This window comes from Colius striatus, chromosome Z, assembly GCF_028858725.1.
Source record: "Colius striatus isolate bColStr4 chromosome Z, bColStr4.1.hap1, whole genome shotgun sequence".
NCBI classification, from domain to species: Eukaryota; Metazoa; Chordata; class Aves; order Coliiformes; family Coliidae; genus Colius; species Colius striatus.
In genome coordinates this window covers 44,962,521-44,987,345 of record NC_084790.1, presented here as the reverse complement: position 1 = coordinate 44,987,345, position 24,825 = coordinate 44,962,521, and the positions used below count along the sequence as shown (strand labels likewise).

The window sequence follows — 24,825 nt, the reverse complement described above, 5'->3', positions numbered from 1 at the left end:
TCCCCCTCCTTCTCAAATGATCTTGGTGTCTGCAGAGATGTTGCTTTCACATTCTTGCTCATCCCTCTTCTGCTGTTGCAGTTTGGCATCTGTGCATTTCCTTCTCAAACACATTAATCACAGAGGTGTTACCTCCATCACTAATTGGCTCAGCCTTAATCAGCACTGGGTCCATCTCAGAGCCAACTGGCACCGGCCCTGTCACATACATGGGAAGCTTCTGGCAGCTCTTTTTTAAAGAAGTACCCCTGTAGCCCCCCAACTACCACTGGGAAACTGATTTGCTGCAGCTTCAGGCTTAGGTGTTTAAATTAAGAAATATTGGAGCCATTCAACTTCTATGGCTCTTTCTAATGATTATGCAGGATGAAGGTGTATCACTTAATATTATTTTCAGCCATTCTTCTAGACCAAAATATACAATAACTGACTTTTGGAAAATGATTTGCTGATAATTACTACAGAGCTTACAAAAATTGTCTGAACCAATCAACTTGCTCTGAATTTTTGCTGACATAACTAAGACAGGGGATCAACAGTGGAGAATGCTGTCAATAAGCAGAAAAATAAGGCTTGTTCAGATGCTTTGCTCCCAGAGCATTGTTCTTCAGTGTGCAGTGTACACCCAGCATTTAGGATCTTGATGGTTTTTGGCTTTCTTCAGAAGGAACCTCTTGAGACAACAGGGTGTATTCTCAGGTAGAACCCTGCTTCCTTAGAAATGCTACTTCCCCAAAATAATAGGGAAAAAAGATCAAGCTGACATCCTCTTTTTCAGAAATCTAAGTCTGATTTCTGTAAGGCTAGTGTCTCTATGAGAAATTGTTTCTTACCTTGCTCCAAAAGTTTTGTTTGTATACATTTCCCCTATTTGCTCTCTCTGCTGCACATCTTCAGCTCATTATTCGTAGGGACTGAAAGATTATAAACTTTCCCAGGAAAAAATATCTTTAAGAAGTTGCAAGTTAGTCCTAAAATCTTACCACATAGACAGTTGATTTAGAGTCTTTGGTGGGTATCTATCTTGTTCCAAAGAGAAGCATAAACAGCCTTTCTGCTGAGGTAGAAATGATCTTTCTGAGTCTGATTTGCCTGTAGTTTTGAATCCTATGAGTATTGGTATATCTGCCAAGGCAGAATGGACTGTGGATTTGCTGTAATTAATGTTAAAGCTCCCTTTTCCAGTCCTTTGTTTTCCTTCATAACTTAGAGGCTGCCAGAGAAATGAAAGAGAAGCTGCTTTTGTGTTAGCAAGGCTCTGCAATTTAGTAACATTCATGGGAATTCCTGTGGATATTGGCATGGGAAATATGAGAAGAGAGGAGAAAAAAATAAATAGATTGTTGGTTTTGAAAGAAAGGGAGGTGGGCTTTCAACAGCTTCTTCCGAAGTTTTTTAGTGGTCATTTCTCACTGTGACACTCAATTGCCTGGTAAGTTTTCTCCTGAGCCTTGGCTTTCGGAGCATTAAACAAATGAGGCAATTTGAGGGCTCTGGTTTGAAAGTTTCTTTCTCACTTCTTAACCCAGTTGTACCATCTTGGCAATACATTCTCACAGTATAACATCTGGAAACTGGCAAAATTAGTTGGAGATTTTTTTATGGCCACCGAACATAATAGCAAGGAGAGCATTCTCTTGACAGACATCCCTGTTCCTCCTGTTCAGGGAACATGGCAGACCATGAATGCTTAGAGTGTGGTCTTTTCACTAGCAAGAGAACAGGAAAATTATGCAAGAGATACAGTTTGCCCATCTCCATGTCATCACATGCTGCTTGGATAAAAATGCTGTCCCTTTTGTGTTTAGACAAAACATAAATCAGCAGTTACTCAAGCCCATGCCTGACAAAGATCTTATCCTTGCAGATGTTGGGCAGAAGGTGACATGCTGTGGTGACATGCACAGCTAAGACTTTGTTAGCACCAACAACTTTCCCCAGGCTATAATGGTTTCACTTCAGCTTGTCTAGTTAACTCATTTGCTTCCAACAGCACAAAACACACTGCAAATCAGAAAAAAATTGTCACTGGTTACTCTGATTTAGAAGTGGCACAGTTTGTACTAACTGCTTATTGTTATTGATCTTTCTAGGACTCTGCAGCATGACATTGCTGCGCTGGCAAGTTTCTCCAGCTAAAGCCTATAAAACACATTGCAGGTATCCTGCAGAGTTAGCATTCACTTCTTTTTTAACATCCTTTGAGGGGGTTTGGGTTTTCTTTATGATACATACAAGAATGCTTTTGCAGTTACGGAGTAGTGTTTTCTAAAAGAAACTTATTTTTCTAGATGTTTTTATGCACCCAGCTCATGGGTAAGAATATGATAATAGCATAATTTTGTGGCCCAGGTACCACAAGCAGACTCCACAACCCTCTGACATACTAAAAAGATTATTACTTTCTTTAGCTTCATCTATGTGAGATCCTACAGAATAAAACATTTGCTTCTATTGCTATCAATAACACATACAGCTAAAATATGCCTTATCATAGAATCATGGAATTGTTTCAGATGGAAGAGTCTTTTAAGATCATTGAGTCCAGTCTTTTTCCCAGCCCTATCAACCACTAGACAGTTTCCCTAAGTGTAACATCCACCTGTCTCTTATATGCCTCCAGGGACAGTGACTCCACCACCTCCACCGGCAGCCCGTTCCAATGCCTGACAACCCTTTCAGTAAAGAAATTCCTCCTCATATCCAGCCTGTACCTCCAAAGTTAGTAGATAGCATCTAAATTAGGGTTCTCAGCTGTGAGAAGTTAAAGAGTGATGTGGGCTCCAGAAGAGCCACTGCATACAGTTTCATGGAGTGTGCTTGGAGTTTTCATTCAAAGGTTATCCACACTGCACAATAAGCATCTAAATCTAAAAAAATATTTAAATATTTTTTAATCGGAGATTATATTCACAATGTAATTGAGGCTGCCTCCTTTTTCACATACTTTTTTTTAGAGACGGGACAGATTAAAACCAAAAATCTGGTGATGGGAGGTTATAAGTTCTGGCTGCTCAAATGTGTTTGCTTTGGTTTTCCAAGTGTGTTTCCAAGTGTGTTTTCAAAAGTGTGTTTGCTTTGGTTTGCTTTGGTTAAGTTCTGTGAGGCTGCTTTGGATGACCACAATGCACCTTTTGCAGGTGATTTACTGTCCTTCCTGCTATAGATTGAGTTGCAATCAGCTTGCATTTAAGCAATACACTCTGAAGAGATGTGTCACTGATAGTTTTAATTTGAGAAGGACAGTGTGTATGTAATAAACTATATTATATGAGAAATATAACAAATGGCTTGTGAGTTAAGGATGGAGACATCACTCAGTAATTAGTGTCATGGGCAAAACAGACTCTACTTGGGGAGAAAAAGGTTTGATTTATTAAAGAAAAAATAAGAGCAAGGAGATGAGAAATAAAACCATTTTAAAAACACCTTCCCCACCCCTCTCCTCTTTCCGGGACTCCCTTTCCTTCCCCACCAGCAGCAAAGGGGATTGGGGATGGGGCTTACAGTCAGTTCATTATAGATGGACTTTGCCTCTGCTTCTTCTCAAAGGGAGACCTCCTCACACTTCCCACTGCCACATCGTGGGGTCCCTCCCCACAGGAGACAGTCGCTCATGAACTTCTCTGGCATAGGTCCTTCCCATGGGCTGCAGCTCCTCACGAACTGCTCCAGCATGGGACCTCCCATGGAGGCAGCCTCTCACACCCTGCCCCAGCATAGGTCATCCACCGGGAGAAGAGCCCTTCAGGTACTGACTGCTCCAGCCTGGGTCCCTCACGGGATCACAAGTCCTGACGGCAAACCTGCTCCAGCGTGGGCTCATCTCTCCCCAAGAATTCCCAGGTCCTGCCAGGACCTTGCTCCAGTGTGGGCTTCCCACAGTGTCACAGCCTCCTTCAGGCATCCACTCACTCCGGTGTGGTCCTCCATGGACTACAGGGGGACAACCTGCTTCACCATGGTCCTCACCACATATGACAGGAGAGCCTTTTCAGTGCCTAAGCATCTTCCTCCCCCTCCTTCTCCAGTGACCTTGGTGTCTGTGGAGATGTTTTCACATTCTCCCTCCCTGTTGCTGCTGCAGTGTTGCAACTTTGCAACAACTTCTTCTCAAATATGTTATTCACAGAGGTGTTACCTTCATCGCTAATTGGCCAGGCCTGGGTCAGGTGCAGGGTCCAACTTAAAATTGACTGGCCCTAACCCTATGGGCTACAGGAGAAACTTCTGGCAACTCTTTTTGTTTGAAGAAGCCACCCCTATAGTCCCCCTGCTACCAAAAAACTTGGCCCAGGCAAAACCAGTACAATTACATATTTATGTCACACATCTATGACACAATGACACTAATTCTGCTAAACATCCCCTTGAAAGTAATTTTTTATACATTTATGATTACTGCTTCTAGTTTTGCAATAGCCATTTATTTCACCCAGTTTTGGAGCACCTTAGAATCATAGAATTCCTTTACTCCTTCCTGAAGTCAGCTGCAGCAGTTTCAGCTGCACAATAATTAGACAATCTTTAATTGGTAAAGATCTAATGAATTTAATACTGTTGCTTGAGATAGGTGGGTTTACATGGAAAGTTCCTTGTCTGGATAGCTTTGTCACAGTTGTGATAATTTCTCAAGTTCACTGTTGTCCAAATGGCAAAACTGGAGCTCAACATGTAGGTAAACAAAAAAACTGTTGAAACAAATCTGATGTGACAATGCTGCAGTAGCTTTCTGTGGGTTCATGGTGTCAAGAAACCATGAAAAACCAGCAGCAGCTACTTACCTGTCTACAGTTACATGCAGTGTATGTCAACAGAGAGAGAAAGGGAACTTTCTTGCACAACTCTGCTTACCCATAGACAGAAGAATGAGTAGGACCATGTCTTCTCTTCACCTTGCACTACAGCAGAAATGATAACATGTGTCTGAGGAAGAATTTCTTTGCTGTTTGAAAACTGCTTCTGGAAGGTCACCACTAGCATTATGCAAGAGCCCATGCACGACTGTCCAGAACAGACCTAGGCAGAGAAACATTCAGAAGCACCTCAGCTACACAGAGGACACTGTTCTGGCTCAGAAGATTATGTAGAAAAAGCTTTTTCTATTCTTTTTTTCTTTTTTTTTTTTTCCTTCTTTTTCTGCAATCACCAGTAAGAAAAGCCTGAAAGTAGCTCCAGATGGAAAATGAGAAGGGTCACAGAGGCTGCTTTGGTCTCCAGTCCAGCTGTCAAATGCAGCAACATACTGTGCTGTTACAGCTCTGGGACACAGGCCACTTGCAGCAGAGCCAGCCTGGGACACGTCTCGCAATTATGATTCAGAACATCAGTAGAAATGCACAGGTAAACCAGAGATTCTCCAGGAAGGCAAAGCTTGTAAACAAGATTTGGGTAACATTTGCATCTCTTTGAGATTGGTATACATGTTGGTGTTCTTTGGATGACTACCTCACTTGGTTACAGCTGTTACCATATCAGCAAAAGCTTCCAATGCTTCCTGTGCATTGCAAAGTGGCTCCTCTGATTCTCCTGCTGATCAGGATTCAAATAGAGACCTAGAGAGTACTCACCTCCAAAAGATGCTATAAACACTATCTCACCAGAAGAATGGCAGTCTAAACTTTCTTTAGTCAGTAGAAAAGTAGCATCTGAGCTATCTGGATTCTAGTAAGGTGATGAAATAAGGAAAAGCATTGGTTAGTAGTATTCGTGTCAAGCACTGTTTTTCTTTCAGCATACACCAGGAGTTTAGTCTTTAGCACCTTGCAAAATCCAGACAGTTGTCTCCAGAGTCTATATTTATTTCCCTCTTGCCCTGCTCTTGGATGGACAATGCAGAGAATTAAAAAAATTACTTAGATTTACAGTAAATCTCCAGTGCAGCTTTCCCCTTGCAAGCTCTGATTGCTGCCAGCTCCCTGACTTAAAACTTCACTGCCTCTGACGTCCTGTGTGTGCGTGCTTTCCTTGTGTGTGCAGGGCACAGTTGTCTCCTTCACGCTGCCTTTTCCCTGCTGCATGTTAATCATTTACCTGCCATGAGTAGGTCAGCCATTGTTTCTGTTTTCTCCCAGACCTCCCAAGCTCCCTCTGTGATTCAAATTACCTTTACCCCTGAAGTGCAGAGAAGGTGAGGCCACTTTATGGGTCTTTATGGGCTCCAAAGAGAGAAAAGCTGTTGTTGTGAATACAGTTGGCCTCAAATGTATTAGCACTGTTAACCTGCATCTGGTAATGCTGTTGTTTTTTCCCATTAATGGTAACAGCCTTGCATTTTGAAGCTTACAAGTGACCTACTTACTTTTTATCCTGATGCACCCCAGCGTCCCATTTTGTCTCAGGCAAGGTAGCCCTATCAGGCATGGCAAAATAGATATTGCAACACGAGGAATATTAGTTGCTTGTTGAGCCACATAGCTGCATGCCTTTGGACCAGTCAAGGCTTATTAGTCTTAAGGCTCCCAAGGGCTTTGAGCAGATATGTTTGTATCTTTTTCCTGGCTGAAGTCTTAGGGGGAAAAAATGGTTTTGAACCAAGTAATCAAAGTAAAGGTTCCAGCTTCTGAAAATTAAGGGGTTGGAGGGATGAGGTGTTTTCATTTTGTTTTGGTATTTTTCCCTCCTAGGTGAGGTGTACAGCATTGCTTAATGGATTATAATATTTCTACATATCCTTTTTGGCCAAACGCCGTGATCTTATTAAGTTGCACTTTCAAAAGCCCCAGGATTTCTCTGCCTGGCATAATCCTAACAATTCCAATAAAGGCATGAAATAAATCCAAAAGGTCAAGGTGCTCCTCCTAATCTTCAGCCTAATCAATCACTCAGTGTTGCGGAGTTTCTCATCAGCTATGTTGCTCTCTCCCCATCCCATCAGCTGTTTTCCAAACTTCTGGTCTGAGCTTCTCACTGTCCTCCAACTCCTTCTACACTTACACATCGATTATGTATTCATTTCATGGCATTAGCTTGCAGACTCTTGTGCTTTTCTGCACATCATAAAAGGCTATTGCCACTTTTGTTCAATTTGCCATCTCTCACTTCTTTTGACTGAAGCCATCACCTCCATGCTAGCAATCTCAAAAAGTGAGCAATTGCTAGCTTTCCGTGGACTAAAGTGTCAGGCAACCTAAAATGGAGCATGCTGTTGCCTCTCTTTGCGCTCCGTGCTTTTCTAGATGGGGGTTATTGGGGAGTATTCTCTTCATACTAAATAGCTTCTAAGAGAAGGGTATTTCGGTCTTTTTGGTGTGGGAGTGCGTCCTAAAGCAGTGAGATACACCTGCCTGACTATGCTTTGCACTTCAGACGAAGGAATTACGGCGCTCTCGGCGGCTCTTGTACTCCGGGAATCCTGAGAAACCCCCAAACGCCAAAGAAGAGGGCACCGCAACGGTATCTTTTCCCTCTTCCCAGCCCGGGCGCCCCAGGGCCGCCCCGGCCGTGGGAGAAGGGGCAGCCCAAGGGGCGGCAGGGCGGGGCCAGGCAGGGCGTGCTGCCGCTGGCCGCTCGCCCGCCGCTGAGCCGGTGACTCAGAGCCTCTGTCCTGGGCGCGGCGGCGGGGGGTGGGCCGCGCCGGTTGCGTTGGGCCGGGCCGTGTGGGGCGGGGCGGCAGCTTGGGCTGGGCCGGGGCGGGCCGCACCGCCCCCGCCGGGCGCTTCAGGTTGGCGCGCCGTCCCGTCCCGCCGCCTAGTTGCTGCTGGCGGCTGCGGGGACGGGAGGGGTCGCGTTGCTGCCGCGTGAGTGGTGCCGGCGGGAGCGGGAGGCTTCGGGGCGGGGGGACGCACCGAGGGCCCTCTGCGGGGGTCTCTAACGCGCTGCTGCGCAGGGCTGGGCGCGATGGGGATGGGGTAGAGGTGGGCCTCTGCGTGCTTCTCGCCCATCTTGTGCTCTCTTCGCCCCCCCATCGATCGCTCTGGTCGCTCATGCATGCGGCTTGCCTCTCCTGCTCCCACAGTGCCCGGCTGTGCTCCTTCCCTCCCCACCTGCGTCGTCTGCCTGCACCCGCACGCTGTTGTGCGTGACCCCCGGGCCCTCGGGCCGTTCACCGCGGTGCCCGTTGCACCGCAGCACGCGATGTCCGCCCCTCGGGCTTTCTGACTGTGCCGTACGCCCCACGGGCGATGTGCCCCCCAGCCCCTGGCTGTGCCCCACACGCTGCGGTGCCTGTCCCTCGAGCCCTCTGATTGTGCTGAGCTTCTCTGTCCTGAAGAGCAAGTCGTGCCAAAGATGAGGCGTGAGGGTGACTTCCACCTTGTGCGGCAGGGATTTTGTTTTTGAAAAGTGCCCATTCTAGCCGCCGGAGCTCAGCACAGTCCCAGGAGTCAGGAAATGGAGGTTTCTTTCTCTGGTTGGAGACAGCCCGGGTAGAGGTGTGGCCCACGTGCTTAAAATGTAGGGCTGGAGGGATGATGTCTAGTCAGGGATTGTCTGGCAAGTTGAAAGAGTGGCCGTCTGGCTTTGCTGCTTCCTCCTGCTAGGTGACGGGTCTGTCGCACTGCCGTGGCTGACAGGTCCGTCCTTAACGACTGGCAGCAGTTAGCGAGGCCATTAGCTGAGCGAGCAGGTGGGTTCCTGATCCCTTGGCTGACAAGGCCAGATTGGGCCAGTCTTTCAAACTTGCTCTTTGCAACTGTGGATGTCGTGTATGTTTATTAGTGTTGTTAAGTATGCTGATACTTAATTTCTGAATGCATTTTAAGTATGTTTATACTTTGGTTGGGTTTTGGGCATTGCTGCCACTAAGAATTGTGTGATGCTTGAAAGGGGGTAGTGGGGCTGCAGACCAGCTCTTAATTGATTTCTTTACTTGCTTAAGTAGGAAATCGGGATTCGTTAACTAAAGCTGTTCAGACAGACTAGAAGCTTTACAGCTGTGTATGGATACCCTCCTTCGTTACTCCATTGTAACTCAGTCTTTCCCAGACCCACATGTAGGTCTGTACTTAACATTGCCATGTGGGAGAAGTTTGAACGAGTTTTTCTGGTGGTTGGGAGCAGTCTGGGAACAGTGTGCTGCCTAACATATTCTGCTGCTTGGCATCAGGGGTGCTGCTTGAGAACAATCAAGCTGCCTTGGAGCTGCCTCTGGTAGAGGTGGTAGTGGTGTTTGCTGACATGGCATTAGGCATTCCTCACTGAGGAACAGAGGCACTTGTATTACACATTTGATTGAGGAAAAATTACATGATATGAACACAAAGCCAAATGTAGGCTTACAGTCTTCTAAGGCAGCACCTCTCTTGCAAGTGTGGGTAATAATGCAACTTTATCGTATTTCATTATAATGTGTCAATCAACTTTATATTAGATAGTATTTCTTTATCAGTAGCGTGAAACAGGAAACATTCATGGAACATATTGGGAAAGATGCCACAGCATTAGTCAAGTAATGCAAGACAAATAGGTTTCAACTAGTTATGACGCTTGCCTAATAACATGACATATTTATCAACAAATTACATTGTAGTGAAAGAACTAATCAGATACCTTTCTGTATCCTGACATGACTCGGTAGCCTTTGGTGTGTATGCTACCCTTGACATGCTGTGTCCTTCCTGGCTTTGTTTCATTTCACTGCAATAAACCAGGAAACTGGTTTTTTTTCTCCCCTTTCTTGGACTACCGCTCTTCCTCTTGAATCTACTTCTGCCCAGAGCTTCTAGTTTAAAGCTCATCTTGCCTCTTCCTTTGGCTTGCTCTTGTCTGGTTATTTAACAGATTTCTGGAGGTGTGGGCAGGTGGAGAGTGAGGCAGAGGAGTGAGCTGTGCGTGGGATGGGCCCAGAAGGTATGTGTACCGTGGGGGATGTGGGAGGACCTTACCTGTGTGCTGTGTTCAGGTGCAGGAGGTGGGTGGAAAAGAGACAGGATTCCTTCCCGGATCTTTGTTGGCTGCTTGTGAAATCATGTTTGTTGTATTCTGGATCTAACTTGTCAGACTTCAGGTGGCATCTCTCCCTCTCTGATGCCTCTCTTCCCCTGGCATGGCTGTCAGAGGCTACTGCCCTGTAACTCTCTTCATGAAGGCTAGTGTGAGCTCCCTGGTCTGCCTCAGCTGAAATTAGATAGTTTAGCTCCCAACTAGGGTGTAAACAAAGCAGACTTGTTTTGTCTGAAGCAGATTGAGGACCATTTGTAAAATATAGGTAGTAGAGCTATGGCATGTAGGCAATGATGAATAAAAAGGATGGTATCATCTTCAGTGGCACAACATAGAATCAGGGAATGGTAGGGATTGGAAGGGAACTTTAGAGATCATCTAGTCCAACCCCCCTGCAGAAGCCAGTTCAGCTAGATCAGGTCACTTAGGAACGTGTCCAGGTGGGTCTTGAAGACCTCCAAGGAAGGAGACTCCACAACCCCTCTGGGCAGCCTGTGCCACTGCTCCATCACCCTCAATGACTTCAGAAAAATAATTTTATAGCCCAAGACTCATCTTGACTTCAGGCTAGGGGATGTTTGAGTCTTTAAGCTACTGCCCAAAGTGTGGGTAGCTGAAAAGGAAGGAATGGGAAGTAATACTCCATTCCGCTCACGGTTCCTTTGTCCTTCACTGCAGCTCTGTGCTTATGTGGTTTTCTTTCCTGAAGTCACAGAAGGTGACACACACAGGTTCAGCTTCCCCATTGCACAAATATGTATTAAGTTTGAGAACTGACAGATTTGATCACGTTTTTCTCTATGCAATTTATGCGTGCTTCAAGCAGCAGTTCTGGCAGGCTTTTCCAAGTATCAGGAGGAAGCTGCTCCCAAGACGGAAAGGGATGGGAGCTAAACACTGGTAAACTTGAACTCAAGTTATTCCAATATTCAGAGTAGCTGTTGGCATAAAATAGATATGAAGCATGTCACAAAAGGTTGCTGGTTGTTTTTTGTTTTGATTTTAGGATCTTTCTGCTCACTTAAAGTTACTTTAAATGTTATTTAAAAGTTGGGTAGCTACTCTCCGTTGTTGGGCAGTGCTAAGGAAGCAGGTTTCATGCGCTGAACCAGAAGTCTACCTCCAGCACCCAAGCTCAGTGCTGCATCTAGAAGGCAAATGCGGCATAGATGGTGAAAAGTAAAACTTATACCCAGTGAAAATATCAGATTATTAGAAAAAAAACTGTAATGTTAACAAAATAGTTTATTTTGTAAGCCTGATTGTACTTTAAAAAATGTAGCTCCTTTACAAGACAAACAAACGAAAGCCAGAGGGTCATGTAGTAGTTCTAGTTCCTGTATCCTGTACTCAAGTTTTACAAAGTTACAAGTGATGTAGCAGTAAACAATATTTTCTATTCTTCTGATGATTAATTGAAAACAATAAAGTGAAATAGCCATCTCAGCTGAAACTAAATATCTAAGTTTACACTAGTGGGAGACATCAGAGCAACTCAAGTGTCTCTTTACCTTTTGGTTTCAGCTTTTGATGCTGACTGTTGAACTGGAAATACTGAATAGCTTTTAATTTTTTTCTTGTTTTATTCATATAATAAAACGTTTTGCATATGTCTGTTGTTGTATGTCGTGATTTTTAATTTTTCTTTTCCTGCATATATGTTGCTGTTTGTGTTCTGAATGCTAATGCTGGATACAGAAAACACTTGGTCACTGAAGGCATTAACTAGAGAAGACCCATAAGTAGTTCGTAAGTTGTGTAATGTGAAAAGACTACAGTTTAGATCAGCAAAGGTTTAAAAGCATCTTGGTTGCTAACTTGGTTATGGATAAGAGTCTGAGCAACTAAATTTCAGTTGCATTTTTAACTTTTAAATCCTTAACTAGTATAGAAAACTAAAATCTTTAAAACTACTTGTAAAGCCTCTCCAGCCGAAAGCAAGCTCTCGTTTCTGCCTGTAGAGTGGGACAGATGTCACACAAAGGACAAATATAGGTGTTAATAGAATCTATGAATCATTTTATTTGATTCACTTGATTAGCTCCTCTTAACTCTGTCAGGGCTTTATTACTCATAATGGGAAAAGCTATGAACACTGACTCTTATCTCCATTCGTTCATGATACCAGCTTAGGCTGATGTAGTTTCACCAGCAGCGTTTCTTTTATCTTGAGCACCCTTGTGTCACCTTTCTGTTGCGCTGCTATAGCTGTTGGTGAAGTCTGGTGATGAAGAGCACTGAGAAACTGGTCTGACTTAAAAATACCCTTTCCTTTTCTGTGAGGCTGTCTCCCCCACCCTGGATCTGTTTCTCAATTTGTTTTGTTATGCAGCCAGAAAAATGATTATTCCAGACCAAGTCAAGGGTGAGCAGGTATGAGTAATGAGGGGAGAAGTTGATTAAAGTTACACTGCTGCCATTAAATGAGCTCTTATAATTGCAAACTTATGTTGTAAACGGTCAGACTTGCTCTGCTTGCACAGAGTATGCTCTAGAGAAGTTGCTTGTGGCAGCTGTATGAATTCCTACATGCTGCCTCGCGTGTTTCATTGTAGTGTGAATTCTTTATCACTTGGATTACCTTTTATATTGATATGGTGCCTTACACATTTGCCCCTGTGCCTAGAGTCTCTAGCAAAAGATGGGTTTTTTCTTTCTTTCTTTTTTTTCTTTTTTAAAAGCAGTATCTCACCAGATATGTGTGAGTAAAAGTCTAATTTTGTATGGTGCCCTGCAAAAACCTGTACAACGGAATAGTCTCCTATCCTAGTGACAACATTCTGGGTTTATGGGTATGTCTGAGATAAAAATGTAGCTTAGTAAGAATAGTTCTTTTCTCCTTTGTTTTCTGACAAAAGAAGAGGACAACTCTTGCTGGAGTCTGAAGCACAAAGATTAGTTTATTGGTTTGGAAATAACAGGCATTGTATCCTCAATCCTGAAATGACTTAAAGCAAAGTCACAAAAAACTGATTCAGTGTTTCTCTGTGGGAATAGTTCACATTGCTACCACGCCTTTCCTTTCAGGAAAGTTATTTGAAGTGACATGTAGATTTTTTTTAATTGTTTTTTGGCTGATCTATTAAAAAGTAAAGCTCTGGGAAATTGTTACCAGTAGTTAAACCTCATGATTTTGATGTGTGCTTGAGCAGAGTGCAAGACAACTGGGAAGGACAAACTTCTTGGTTTAGAAATGATATTGCTACTGGAGGAGAAAAGGGTTTTGTTTTGGTTTTTTTTTTGTCTGAGGTTTTTGTGAGGTTTTGTTTTGTTTGTTTGTTTGTTTTCCGGCAGGAGGGCAAAGTGTTTCTGTTAAGTTTTGAAATACAGCATTTGTCCCTTTTTAATCTGGTAAGTTTTGGGGTTTTTTTTCATGAAAAGATGTTTGTATAAGCAACAAGAGTATCAGAGTTATTGGTCAGATATATTCATTTATTCTGTTCAATAAATACTGTAGTATTTGTTTACCATGTGGGGATGGGCAGCGTGAAAATGTCTATAGTCTGTTCAGAGCAGTGGTACCTGGTAATGCTGCCTTCTCTACAGGTGAAAATTACTTAGATTGAAATATATTGCAAGTGAATAGTGTATTTTATAATATTTACCCTTATCCATCACAGTATTTTTAAAATTTGTTTAGTGGTACAGTTAGAAATATCTGGATTAAATATTTTTTTAAAAATAGCATTTGTTGTTGAAGTTCTTTGGCTTGTCTTTTCAGTAATGAAAGAAAAGACCCATTTCTGAAACTTTAACTGCACAGGATGCGTCTGAGAAGCTTGTTGAGGTTGTTGTAATGCTCTTCAGGAGTGCCTTGCACATCCTTGTGTCTTGTTACTGAGATGTGCAGAAGATACTATGTACAAAAGGCAAGAGGCTAACAGAGTAAGCTCAATTTTGAAATTACATCTTTTACAGTACTACTTGTCAACTTGTATTCTTCAAACTTTGTTATAGATGTTAATTCCTGTGCTTGAATGCATTATTATTACTGTGCCAACAATGTTGCTTCTGTAGCACCTTTTGTTCTATGCCAAGTTAGATTGTTAAAGAAGAGTCTACTTGAGTTTTTTCTTACACTAAGCAGTGATATAAAGCAAGGCTGTAAATAGCTTTATGCGTAGCACTGGCGTTCAGGAAATTAACTCATTTTAACTTCTCACTATTAAGATGGCTCTTGCATATTGGAGAAGAAGGTTGGGAGAAGGGAGAAGAAGACATAGGAGCTGTTAAAACTCTCCGTTCCTCCCTTCAGCAAGTCCTTTAATGAGCGCTTGACGTCTTACAGAGTGACAAATCCTCCAGCTGAATTTCAAATTATCCTGAAATGGCTTCGCATAAACTGAAGCTTTCCACTTGATCAAGGTTACCTGAAAGTTGAAGAAAAAATTTCCTGAACACGGACTAGGCCATGCTGAATTCCAGTTTGATCTGGAGTTGTTCCCCTATCCTAGAAATGAGACTGCTACTGTGTTTTAAACTGAACAGTTTGGATACTTGTAGATTAAACTGGATGTGGGATGGAACATTGCCTCTGGAGCTGTGGAAATTTTGCATTTTGGTGTTCTGGCTTTTAACCTGTACACACTTTACACATATGTTTATGAAGTGCAATTGTGTGCCATTGGTTGCTTTCATCCAAAGCACTGGAGTGTTGGACAAAACTAGGTTGAGTCTGGACAGACTTTTGTGATAAGTGAGAGAGCTTCTTTTACAGATGGTGAAATTATATGGTCTTGTCTCATTTCTTGAGACTTCACCAGTGGGAAACGGTCTAGTCCTTGTTCCAGTCAGAGGGAAAACATTACCCCCTTTGGCTATAGTTAGCTGAGTGAATGTGCATCTGTAGAATGTATATGGGAGACAGTGAGCGTGAGTGAAAGCGTATTCCTTAGTTTGAGTGTGAACAATAAAATCATTCTGAATGGAGGCAGAAGAGAAAGAGTGGAGGCAACCCAGGATGCTTAGAAACCTCCTCTAGTGATTTGAGCTGTGGTGCTGCTTTTGGTTCAGAAAGTAGTGTATGGCCTGGTAGTTTTGCGTAGTAACTGAAATATTGAACTGGCAGCCAATGCTTTGGTTTTGTTCATAGTTTTGCTGTGCAAACTGATGGAAAAGCTGCCCCTTTTTCTCTGGTAACTGAGTGCTCATACAAAGATGGAACCAAACATACTGACCTCTTCTGCAAAACACTGAAACCTGTACGTGAAAAATGCTAAGACTTTTTTTTTGATAACTGAAGTGTGTAGTTATATATAAGCCTAATCTTTCTTTGTACTGGATGCAGTCCAGTTTTCTGCCTTTTTACTGCTGTTACATGCTGAGTAGACTATTCAACACTTGTCTGTTTATTGTATTCTGGCGTTTTACAGGAACATTAGTAGTCTGCTGCTTGCCGAGACTCTGCACTAGAAGCATTATTGTCCCTTGAGTTATTCTGATGTAGCATATCAATTGCCTAATGCACTTTGATGGGATAAATTTTTTTGGAGCTATTTGTATTTGGCAGTCTTTCAGGACCAGAAAGAAGGGGAGAAAAACAACAAAGTTGACTTAGCCAGATATAGTAGGTTCATCCTTACATGCTGCCTTGTTGATTTGATGTATTTTAAACTGCAGAGATGAACTGTGGTTCTGCATAGTCTCTGAATGCCTGGAAAGGTGGTAGGAACTACGTTTTACTGTACTAGTGGAAAGTATCATAGAAGATGGAGAATCCTTACAACATACCTGTGATGAAACCTGTGCATTAATATAGCATTTCATTCTGTTCTTCTGGGAAGTTATTGTTTGGTGTTTGAAAATGAATTTTAAAAAGCTCTACTGTTAAAAAACTCACAACTTGCATAGTGCTGCTTTACTCTTTCAGGAAGCTCAAGAACAGTGTACAAAGTAATTAGGACTTTTCAAAATTTCTCTTAGCAAAGGAACTAAGGTCCAGCCAACTAGATCTAGAGCAGAAGTAAACTTTATAGCTGTAAAATGTCATTAATGCGTTTTGGCCATAATGTTAGCCTTTACTTTGCGTTTTGTGGTAATGCAAATTCTTACATGTGGATTGCTTGAAAACTGAACAAATAACTGATATATTTTTGAAGTTGGATTTTTATAACAAGAACTGGTTGAGAAACTGTTGACATATAATTTTGCTAGTCAAGCCAATTACTGATGTTGGGTGATGGAGAGTTTTGTTTTCATGTAAGCTTAGGAGGCTAGGTTGTCATCTGCATACAGTCCCATGCAGCATTGCTTTGTCCTCAGGGCAGCCTTTTTCTTTTGCCTCCATAGACCTTTGGATACTCTGAGTTATCTTGACTGCATGTTTCCTTTCTCTAATGCTTGTAAGCAGCTGTGAATGTTCCTATCCTATACTACTTTTTGAGTCTTGACCCCTAGAGCTTTCATGGGAACCCTTAGGAAGTCCAGCAGTTCTGTAGTCCTTAGAAGGTTACCTGCACCACCAGTAGAAAGGTGAAAGGGTGTTTTTGAAACTGTTGTTAGTGCTGACTCAAAGCAGAGGTACTCGCATCCTAGTGTTGGCATGGTATGTCCAACCTCTGTCCAAGTGGATCGGCCTCCAAGGAGTGCACCCATCTCAGAAAGATGCTGTGGAAAATTATTGATCATAAAGTAATATACACAACTTGAGTGGCATTCTAAAGCTTACTCAAATTTCAGTCAGAATATACTGGTTTCCGTACAATCATCTCTGGACTAAATGTATAAGCACAATGAAACCTTGACAAGCGGCTTTGACTAGAAGATGAATCTGCAGCATCGCTTCCTCCAGCTGTTTGTAATGTTCAGATGTCTCATTGATGTCTGTTCTTTGTCCCTCTGTGATTCCTCCTTTGAGTACAGAGTACAACAGGCCCTTATCCGGAAATATCTGGGTTTTTTTTGAAGTGGTGATCTTCTTTAGGATGTAGGAGAGAAAAATTAGAAGTCTATTCATGTACTTACTGATATGTTTAGTTGTTTTGGCTCAGATGCCTGAGTCTGCAAATGACAGTATAATGTACCTTTGCAGGTTGCCTGACACTAATACTCTCAAGCATGCTTTGTAGTGATTAACTAGACCTTTCATCATGCTGAAGAATGTTGATTTAAACAACAACAAAAAACCCAAAGCCCCAACGCCTTTATATCTCATTGCATGTCCCTCAGTGATTTGGAATCTTCAAGTGCAGCTGTACAAATTACCAGACTGGAAAGATGTAGCAGTGTAGTAGTTTCCTGCAGTATCCCCAAAAAACTGACTTTCACAACAATAGTTGGTGTACCAAGACTCAGCAGCAGATTTTTTTTTTTTTTATGATACTGTCAGCACACTTCCTTGGGTAGGGGGAGTGTTACAAGACTTTTGCTTAAAGCCAAATACCACAGATTTTGTTTTGTCACCCTATAGCTCTGCCATTGCCTTTTGTTGCATGGCTGCTGCCTGCGTTGTACTTCCTGAAGTTCAGAGTTGCAGTGTTTGGGTCAACAGAAGGTGCTGGCACAGCTGGTTCCAGCTTTCTTTTGAAAGAGCCTCCAAGGGAGGGTACAGTTGCTGATGTTTGTGGTGCTCAACAGCATGTCTGCTGTGCTCTCTGGTAGCTTAAAAGAAGAGGAGGGGAAGGAAAGGGAAGGTGTCAGATCTAGGTCATCTGTCTCAAAAATTAATGCAATGCAAGCAAAATTGGAGAAGAAAGAATGCACTATTTTGCTGCCTAGAATATCGGCCTAGGACCCAGAGCGTGGGTAGGCTGAGCAAGTGCAAGGAGCTGTGAAACAATGGAAAAGGAAATTAGCCCACGTCAGCATAAGAGAGTGATGTGGGAACAGTTCAGCATTTGTAAATCACTGCATTACTAAAGAGTGAACAAAATAACATGTCGCAACTTCACACTGGTGTTATCAGTGTTACTACTTATTAATATTCTGAAGCCAGCAATGTTAAATCTGGTGCAATAAAAGTTCCGTAAAATTACATTGACTTTGCAATGTCATTTTGCCACAGCAACCACAGTGACAGCAGCTGAGTTAAGTGTGCACTATAGTCAAGATAGGATAGTAGAAAAACCTTCTTCCTTTGGTAATTATGAGTATTTTCCACTTCACTTGCTTACTTCTTTTTTAAGGTGAATGTGGAGTTCTTCAGGTAATTACATCTTTATCACGCTTTCCCATGAATGCCTTTCTGCTCTGTTTTTGTGTTGCGAAAGACAGTACTATCTCCCTGTCTTTGTCTACCACAGCTGGAAATTTATGGTGTAATTTTTCTGTATTTGTTTAGTGTTGAATAGCTACAGGTACATTGCTATTGATTACGTGTTTACAAGATGTGTTTGGAAATAAAATGGCTTGTGTGTCTGCTTTTTATTTTCTATTGATATTGGCTGCATTAGCAAGATGTTACCTGTGTAACAAGTCTTGTTCCTATTTATTTGAAGAAGCCTTGTCTGAAAGGTGAAGTCTAGCTCTGCATTTCTCTTTTTATTTAGCTTCCGTGCATTCTCTCTACCTTTTTAGAGCTACCCTATAAATTATGTTGTAAAAATAGTGTACTTTCTATTCAGCTTAAAAGACTTGAGATTGTGCTATCTTTATAGTGCAGGTAAGTACCACTCCTTATCCCTCTAGTTCTGTACAGAGTTTTATGTTCTGGTTTGTTTGGTTACTAACAATTTGCATACATTTTAGAAACACTGCAGCAGTAAATAATTCTTGCATATGTTTATTTGAACTCTCTGTGCTGTAGAGGAAAACAACCCAGTACAGGTAAAAGTTCAGCATATCACAAAGATGTTGTTTTGTGGAGGAATGAGTGGGAATGCTGGATATATGAGTTAGTGTGATTGTGTAGTGTGGCTGAAAATACCAGATTGTGTTACTGCCTCTGTTTCTTGTTTTGTGAAATCCTGTTTTAAAGTGACACAAAGCTTAGTTGATCTGGTTTTGAAAGAAAAATGGAAACGCTGCGGAAAGTTTTCTACTTACATAATACGCGAGGTGGAAAAAGGAAACTTGAAAGTCCTTTGGGTAAGGAGGAGACTAACCTGAGTCAGATGTGACCCAATTACTAAATCAATACTTTGCTAAAGGTAAAGTGACTCTGCAATAAACAAAAAAAACCAAAAAACAAACAAAAAAATTAAAAAATAATCATTATGCCATAGGTGAACCTTACTTTGACTTCTAGGTGAAAATTGTCACACGATATGTGCTGCGAGGCTGGATGACTTTGTAAGCTGCCATCACTGAGCCAGAAAGAAACATCAGGGAGCCAAGTACAAGTCATGCACTGGGGAACAAAAAAGAAGTGCTTCTGTCCTAAGCTGAGTGCAGGAGCCACTCACCCCAGCAGAGGACTAGGCAGGTGAGACTAGTTGGCTTGTAGGATGACTGATATGCAAATACTCCAGGAAATGGTGAAGTCAGGGAAGCACTAATAACAAGGTAAAGTTCTAGAAGCTTTTCCCCCAGCTTATGTTTTTGCCTTTCTCTGAAACGTTAAGAGTACAGAGAGAGAAAACTGGGGAAGATTGACTGATGTCCATGGTGTTCACTTCCTAAGTGAAACTGGAAATCGTTTCAGGGACCTGCCCAGGGTCTTTCTCATACTGGAGTTAAACTGATAACTGGGTTCTGACTTGATAACTTGATAACTTCTTTCCAGGCTACTGTAGCAGGACTGTTTGGCTTTGAGATGTCCTCCTATGTAATGTGGGACATAGTCCCTAGAATCACTTTTCACTTGCATCACTGCAAGCCTGTGTGATGCATTTAAGGTATTTAAGATACTGGTGATGCCAGATCTTTTCTTGTCTTACTGTAGGACAGTGTAATTTTTGTGGGTTTGTTTCTTGTGTTGCAGAGTGCCTTTGTGGCTTGTGATGGATAGTGTGATGATTTGCTAAGGTGCAGTGTGTGAACTTCTTGACTGCAAATCTAGTATGCGACTGTCTGTAAGTGTGCAGAATTGATGTGTAAGTGTACAGAACATGATGATCCTGTGTCCCTTGTACATGATTTCACTATCATCTTGAAGGGATCTATAAGAGGGCTGCTGTTCCCATCTGTTTCACTGCCTGTGGCATCCAGTTTGTGCATCTCAATACTTCCTTTGCATGTGCCTGTTCAGTGTTTTAAGTCTGAATTGACTGAAACTCTCTCCCCACTCCCTTTTTTTAAATTATTATTTTCAACAGACTAAGCTTTTGATTGAGTTAGTGAGCTGTTGAGACTTTTCTGCTCCTGCCTGAGGACCAGGCTCATTGGCACTGATGCTGAGGGACTGCACACTAGGGCTTCCCTGTTCAACCATTAGTGGTGATTTGGATCAGTTTATGTGAAACAGGAGAAGGCCTGTATGATTCTGGCTGGGACTTGGGCACCAAATGTAGCTGTATCCCTGAAATAGTTTCTCTGTGAGGAGGAGGAAGTGGCTTTTCTGCTAGTGTTCAGCCTTGCTGTTAAGTCTACAGTGTCAGTTCTTTTAACAATTTATAGTCAAATTGCTTTTTATGCAGCATCTGTAAGGGTGACTACACAGAGTAAGTATTAGATCTCTTGCTGAATACCGACAATGGGGAATTTTACAAGTGACTGTTTCAATATAGTTTCTAAACATCTTTAATCTGTTTGTAAGATGTCAATTTTTTAAAAAAGGAATTTATATTTATTTTGAATTTTGCTATTCTTTCCCCAAAATATGCTCTAAAACATACATACAAGAATTGTTGATGTACTCTAAGGAGTTAGGATTTGTGTTACAGAATAGACTGAAGACAAAGTTTCAAATTTAATCAAGGTAATCAGTAACTAATACATTAAAGCTTGGAAATTTCTCCCAAGTTTGCCTTGCCTGCCTTCTGGCACTCACTTGGGCAGAACTGTCATCTAACAAGAACAGTATTTACAAATAGTATTATCAAATAAGAAAAGCCCATCTAATGCTAAGCAGGATGTAGCCAACTTGCCTGTGAGCTCTTTCCAAACATGGACTAGGTGGTGAGAAAAGGCATAAAAGATGGAGAAAGTGATGGAAACTTCTCTCAGATAAATCCGTAACAACAGACAACACCTGGCTAAAGCTTAAAGCTTTGTTGCGGAATATAGGTGAGTAATGCATCTAAAGTAATAGGCAGTTTGTATTTGTTTGGCATGTGGCACAAGAGAGTAATGTAGTTAAGAAAACTGCAGTTATGTAAGCACTCAGCCTTGGGAAATAGGAAGGGCAGAGCTGCTATTTCCCAGGTAAAGCTTTGTATGCTGTCTGTAAAACAATTTATTTCCCTTCTGAACTTCAAGAGCAGAATTAACAGCAGTATACCAAGTGATTCTGAAACATGCAAGTTTCATAATTATGCCTGAATATGTAAGTCAATACTTCTGTCATTTCTTAAGCTGTCATTTTGAAGTCGGAGCAGTGTGGGTCAAAGCTTTCTGCAGGCTCTCCCCATCTTCCAGCAGGCTCTGCTGGCTGGAGGAGTCTTCCTGTTGTTCCTTGCTTGTCAGGCCAGGGGTGATGCTCCAGAACATTTGCTTTTGGGATCTGCCTTGGGTGGAAATTATCCTGCAGTTTATCCTGCATTGTCATAGTCTTCAGTCTGTTGCCAAGGAGTACTTGTCAAAGTAGTTTGCCTGTCTTTCTAATAATTAGCATTGTTCTCTAATGCAAATTCTTAACTTTTAAGTTCTCATTGAGTTTTGGAATTTGTTTTCTGAACAGAGATTACAGTAGATTGTTTCATTTTGCTTGGTTTTCTGTCAAATTATTTTGTTTGCTTATTTTGTTCATTAGCCATCAACTTACATCACTTGTACATTTAATATTTAAAAGTAAATCTTGTTATCTGTTTTAATATTTAAAAATAATATAGAGGGAATAAATCACCATCAAGAATGGCAAATACCTTTCATGTGGGTTAGAGCAAAGGAGAAACTTCTTGTTCTCATTTAAAAAGGAATGTTTTAGGCATACCAGTAATTCCCATACAAGAATCACTAAACGGTTTTGTGTACTAACTGAACTTGAGTATTTACAAAAACTTATTAGCTACTACTTTTCATCATGAGGCATTCTTATATGGTTTACTGTGGTATTTGTGACATTTCTGACTGGTGTAAATGGTCTTGTCTACTCTTGCCTCTCCACTAAAGGTAATGGTCCAACTTGAAATTGGTTCTGCCAAGCTATATGCTATAATTCATGTGCATATTATGGACTGTTTCAGCTGTCTACTTAGCTGTAGGGAGCCAGAGGCCAGCAGATGACTGATCTTTTATCAGAACCCTTTCCCTCCTGTACCTCAGTTATACTCTCTGTTTTTATAATTAGTGAAGATATGTTTGTTTAAAGATGTCTTCAGAAATTATATTAGTCCATCTGCCTTGAACCTAAGTGCATGATAATACTTTCATTGCCATTTTTTAAATAAAAAGAAAAAAAATAGTGCTTATTTTTTTTCTAAGAGCTTTGTAATTTACATATGTTTTTTGGGTGATTTGAGTACTTGTTTCCAAATGCATATGCTTGAAAGGACTGTCTTTATGTACCTTAGAAATTTTCAAGCTGGGTAGACTGAACTTATATCACTGCATTTTTTTAAAGTTTATGTAAATTTCTTCCAACACATCATTCAAATTAGCCTAATTCTGAAAATAAACCTGTTCCCGTGACTTTCCAAATTTTGAAAGACTTTACTACAGTGTAGACATTTTTAAAAAGAAAATGGCCCCCTGCTAGCTTAAAGTGGAACACTGACAATGAAAGTGCCAATGTACTTATACTCTTAAGTACCTGAGCAGGTGTGTAAACCAAATGTATATTTTCCTAACTGAACTGTGCCTACCACAAATACTTGCTGCGCACATGAGTTTACAGCATGAAGGACTATACTATGTGAAGGACCTTGTCTGCCCCCAAGTGTTTGTCCCTTCAGCTAAATATTTCCAGTTTCAAGTCTTGAGGATAAGTTCTGTAGACTTACTAACAGCTAAGCATTTTGGAAGACTGTGTTATGATCAAAGCATTATCAGGTTACTTCTTAACAATACAATTGTACTGTGAAAAAAAGCAGTCCTTAAAAAATGGTTGGTATTTTTTTCCTGAAGCACAAGGTAGTTGTTTATCTTGTATGTGGGGCTTTTTTAAGCTTCTATTAAAAAAGAAAGACAAGCCTTGATTGTATTATTTTCAAGTAAGTAAGAACTTATGTGTGAAATTGGCATAACAGGATAAGAAATGCCTCCCATGCTGTGGTTAACCCGACTTGTGGGTAGTAATCTCAAGTCTTCAGGATTTTTGGTTGTTTAATGTAAACAATTGTTTGTAGGAATGAACTTAAAAAGGAAAACTATGTAGCTGGTTAAGAAAATATGTAGAATTTAAAGCACACTGAAAGTACAGCAGTAGTGTAATATATGGGAGTTGATTTTAAAGAAATCTTTTACCTATAGAAAAGTGCTGAACAGCACCGCCTTTTTGTGGATGTTATTCTCAGTTTTAAAAGAATTAGTTTTAACTTACTATACTTTGCTTACCTTCAGACGCAGAGTGATTTATCAGTCAACATACCTGTGTGGTGAGGTTTTGGCTGCTCTCTGGCTAATACATCCTACTCTTGGGATTGTAACTAAACTACAAAAACTTTCAGAATAAGATTAGTAACTCTTTTGGAGTTGTATTTTACGTGCTTGCTTATGAACAGAAAAGAAACCTCGAAGGCTGAGATCCTCTGCTATCTTGGCTCTTGTTGAATGTTTTAAAGGGAGAAAAGCTGCAAGTGCTTGGGTCAGGAGAGGTGGGGCAAATACCTCTCAGTATGTACAGGGCTAGGAAATGTGAGAATTTGCTATTTTCATCTGCAGCCTTTCTACTATAAGCAAGAGCAATGTGTTGGAAATAGACTGGTTCCAGATAAAAAGCTTGCTTTTGGTCTCAGTATGTAGCAGCAGTAAGAGTTGCTATTTAAACACCAACTGTGTGTTTGTGTGACTCCTAATGCGAAATTAAAGTGATGTCTACAAGTTAAGTGTAAAAATGTAAATATTGTCTATTTCATGAGGCTGCAGCTGTCAGATGAGAGGTTTGAGCATTAAGAGGGAGAAGTCAATCAATACTCCAAGCCCATAATAAATGGAAATTCACTTTAAGCCAGCATCTACACAAAATTTTCTAGACTTTTGAGAGCATGTTTTGAGCAGTAGGCTACTGATTTGACTTCAGTTTTGGTCAACATGTTGATCTAGCCAGGTCTAGCCTGTCTAAATTCCAATAATGCTTTCATCAGGGTGAGAGGAGGAGAACTGACTGGTAGTGAAATCAGTAAAATATTTTTCTTATTGAAGAATTGATTAATTATAATATGATTATTTGCATTCGATGAATACATTTGTTGAATTATGGAAGCACGCTGTGCACAAGGTGTCTGTGGGTTTTGGTATAGTATCATTATAACCACTGAACAAGGTACCTTCTGTTTGCCATGCCTTTACTCTTGACAGACTGTTCTCATGAGACTGAAATGAGAATAATACTGGATTTTCAGGGAAACTTACTGTAATCAGACTTATTTTCATTAAATAGTTATTTATAAAATACCAATTGTTTACACTTCCCCCCAGCACCAGTTACAGCTGAATCCTCTGTCTGTCACAGACATTTTAAATTACCTGGTGTTCAAGACTGGGCTGGATTTACATATGTTTGATATCTGGTTTATTGAGCAAGATCGCAAAGCTATTTATACTTTGTCTCCATCTATAAAATCTTTGTTTGCCTGTGATTGCTAATGGCAAAAGGAAGAAGGCTACGCAAGTTTCCATTAGAAAAGGAAGAGGATGTCCCTTGCTTGTTTTGATTTTGCCAGCACCTTTATAAATATAGAAGCTTTGTAGAAAATATTGTGTTGTGGTTTAACTCCAGCCAGCAACTCAGCCCCACACAGCTGCTCA

The 24,825-nt window shown here is 41.2% G+C and overlaps 1 protein-coding gene across 3 annotated transcripts in view; it reads left to right on the top strand.

Moving 5' to 3' along the window:
* Window positions 1–7,652: 7,652 nt before the first annotated feature.
* ELOVL7 (ELOVL fatty acid elongase 7) overlaps window positions 7,653–24,825 on the top strand; it is a 31,048-nt gene continuing 13,875 nt past the window's right edge. Inside the window, exons 1-2 of one of the 3 annotated variants that reach the window (XM_062018032.1) lie at window positions 7,721–7,739; window positions 9,721–9,789. The gene's annotated coding sequence lies outside the window, so the exon portion shown is untranslated. Of the gene's footprint in view, window positions 7,740–9,720; window positions 9,790–19,193; window positions 19,244–24,825 lie in introns of those variants that run through there. The other 2 variants (XM_062018031.1, XM_062018033.1) reach the window with 2 other exon arrangements.